At 47.6% G+C, this 3,532-nt stretch overlaps 1 pseudogene; it reads right to left on the reverse strand.

Moving 5' to 3' along the window:
- Positions 1-723: 723 nt before the first annotated feature.
- Positions 724-2,286, reverse strand: LOC117284943 (annotated as a pseudogene).
- Between the last annotated feature and the right edge of the window lie 1,246 nt (positions 2,287-3,532).

Genomic DNA, 3,532 nt, shown 5'->3' on the forward strand with positions numbered 1-3,532 from the left:
AGGGAATGCAGGCTGATGAGGTCTAAATCAGATTTACTGAAAATCAAATTTACTGATCTTTTAGGAAACCATATGGTTTACACTGAGCTTTCCTTTCTTTTTTCCTTTTTCTTTTTCTTTTCTTTCTTTTTTTTTTTTTTGTTTTTGTTTTTGTGTTTTGAGACAAGGTCTTGCTTTGTAGCTCAGAGTGGCTTGAACTCAATATGTAGCTCAGGCTGGCCTTGAACTCAGCAATCCTCTTGTTTCAGCCACTGGAGTGCTGGGATTACAGGGGTGTGCCACCATATCTGACACTTTCCATATTTCTGATCATTTCTTTACATTAGTTCATTCAGGGGCCATGCCTTTGTGCTTCTTCAGCATGAATTTCTATCCGGAGACTCATATCCTCATTTCTGACCCTTTCTAGAACACTTGTCCTTACAGCTCACATCTACTCTCCAGGTCTACATTTCACCTTCAGGGCTGCTCTGTGCTGTGCCACCTGACTTGTCATTTCCCAAATGGCACTGAAGCATGGGTTCTGTGTTCCCAGTGCCCAGAAGACAGCACAGGATATGTGCATCCAACAAGATAGGGATACAACCAGGACACCGATTAGGCTGTAGGTGGTAGACTGCCCATTTACCACTAAGATGCCAAGGAGCAATGCTGAACCAGACTGTCCTGAATGGTTCAACGGCTTCACAGTCTTCTTCAGCACATCGCAAACCTGACTCCATCTCAGCTGGAGGACACCATGCCTGGAAACATAAACTTCTGAGAAATAGAGTGCAGCTCCAGGTATAAGTTGTTCAGCCTGGCAGTAGGGCACAGCAGGATGGAGTTCATCATGTAGCTGAGGGTAGTGAGCTTGGAGCAGTGGCCCAGGACAGGCAGGGTGGCATGGAGCTGAGCATCAGTGATCCCACAGGCCTCAAGTGCAGGGTGGTCAATGTGGCTGCAACTTTATCCAGTAGAATTCAGAGGGGCTCACAGACTAAAATCAGCCAGTATGATACCACAGAGAGCCAAATGCTTTGGCTGCCTGGTGCTCGGGGAGTGGGACACATGATTCCTCCAGTCTGATTATGAAAGCAGTGAGTTATGGAAAGGCTCTCCAAGGGGGATTGGACACCTGAAGAGAGACCAAGCAGTTGGTTTGGGCGGTTGGTGATGATTAGTAGGAATGGTGCAGAATGAATGCTGAGTAAAGAACATGCCATTCGCCCCGCTTCACTCGGACTGTCCAATGATAATCATCACTAGAGTGCTGTGTGTTGAAAGCACCGACCATTTCAGTCACCTCAATTTAGGCTGAGGTCATGCACCATCACTTCAGTGATTGGCTCGTTCCTCAGCCCTCTTTCCTCACTGTCAAGTAGAAAACTATGGATCTGAGCAGATGAAGCCATTGGCAGAGAGACAGGAAGGGCTAATCAGGCAACATCTGACTACATCAATAGGAGCTGCCTCTGTGTCATCAGCAAAACCTTTGTCCCTGTTTTCCAACCTGAACGTCTGTTCCTTGCGCACAGCTCCAGACTCCTGCATTTTGCACCTGGTCATTACTCTGCCTGGAGCTCACTGCAGCCTCTCCCAGAGAGGGACATGAGACCATCTCACTGCCCATCACATAGCTACTAAGCAAGAACTCACACACTGTATGTGAGGTATGAGGTCTTCACCTCCTTCAATGCCCTCTGTCTTCCCTATTTCTCAGCACCTTAACCTAGATGTGCTTTCTAAGGAAGAAATCACAAACCTCACTGTAGATACCCTCACTGGATCTGAACCGCTCCCATCTGGCATCTTGGCATCCTGGCCCTTTCCAGAGCAGCTGCTCCAGTTTAGTGATTATGTGAGACCTTGCTTTAGAACTGAGGTGTGAACAAGGCAATGCTTTGACCCTAGTGTCTAGAACTCTGTCACATCTCTTGGGGCTGGTACACAGCTGAGGGTCACTGAACTTTTTAGTAAAATGAAAGGCTCTGCTGTGCTCTATAGTGAGAGCTCCCCTTTTTACTCGAGCACATGCTGTAGGTGTCCAAATAAGTCTCTTGCAGTCAGTGAAGCTTGAGAAATTAAGAGGTGAATCAAGTGACCAACTACTCCCTTCCCTTTGGTGAAATAGAGCCAGGCACGGGGATGTGGGATAGAAGTAGCTTGTGAAGATTTTTCTTCTGCCCTGATGAGACACAAAACTAGCCAGGGTTGAGAGTGCCCAAAAGAAATGCACCTCCACCTCCTTCATGCAATCCAGGCCCACCATTTCCAAGGCCTTCATGATGCTTTGGATGGGCACCACTGTAATGCATGGCTTCACACAGTACAGCTACGACAAACCTTTTCTGTCCTGGACTCACCCAAATAGGGAGGACAGGAATGTACCTAGACATACCTGAGTGGGGCACAAGTCTACAATGACCTTTAAGGCCTGCTTTCAGCCACGCTTGCCCCAGTCTTTTCTGTTTTCCTCCTACTCATGGCCCCTACACTGCAGGAGTCAGCCAGGTCTCCAACCCTGACTCTCTAGAAGTTCTGATGCCCATTCTGCAATATAGCACTTGCTGTTTCTGCCTTTCATGGGGGAAACAAGAAGGTGTCTCAGAATTTAGGCCTAGATCCACAGAATTTAAGTCCAGGCCCAGCTTTCCTCCTGATTTACTTCTCCTCCAGGGCATCACCTTCTTGCTTCCTTCCTTCTTTCTTTTCCCTTCCCCTTTGGATCCAGCCCTGTGCCTACTCCTGGTGATTGTATGAGGTGTTAGGTTCTTTTGCTCCTTTAACTGCTGCCTTTAACATTAGCAGTCCTCTTCATCCAGCAGCCAACTGAGCTAGGGCTCAGCAACGGCTAAGGACACTCCTATTCTCCTGGAAGTTGCTATAAGAAGTCTCTGTTCCATCTCTCAGAATCCCATTCTCCCTGACCTTTAATGTTCCCCACCCCAGTTTATCAGAGCCCTCCCTCCAGTGTACCTGGACCACCTTCATCTGGAGTGAACTTTCTGGGACAGTAGCACATCAAGCCCATCCAGGACAGCTTGCACTGTCAGTGGGTTCTCTGCCTATAGTTGGACAACATCAATCATGTTTGTGGTGTCTCTGGTTTCCTCATTTCATCAGTGGCCCAAATGAGAGGCAGGGAAAGAGCCAGGCAGGCACCATAGCCTTCAGGAGCTCAGTGTATCCCTTGGTTAAGGCCTCCATGAATACTGGTGGGAAGAGCTTCTCTGGCAGGTCCTGCACAGCATAAATAGTCAAGTCCTTGTTCCCCTTAAGGCTCTGTCCCACCTGCTGCAAACGTGAGAGTGAGGATCGGGAGTTCATCTTCATAAATCTGGAGTGCCAGATATCCTAGGGAAACATCTAGGAAGAGGCAACCTTTCTGGCTGTGGGAATCATGAGTATTGGTTGTAAGTATTGTTATCTTTAGCAACTCCATATTTGTTAAGTTTCTCCAGTTTAGAAGGTGGTGTATTTCCTTTGCGGAATTCCTGAAAGTTGCAGTTTCTTATCTCTGACCTTCAGACGTGTAGTTGTCTGGGTTACT

This window comes from Fukomys damarensis, unplaced genomic scaffold (genome assembly GCF_012274545.1).
Source record: "Fukomys damarensis isolate Sample0158 unplaced genomic scaffold, DMR_v1.0_HiC HiC_scaffold_21929, whole genome shotgun sequence".
In the NCBI taxonomy this organism is placed as follows: Eukaryota; Metazoa; Chordata; class Mammalia; order Rodentia; family Bathyergidae; genus Fukomys; species Fukomys damarensis.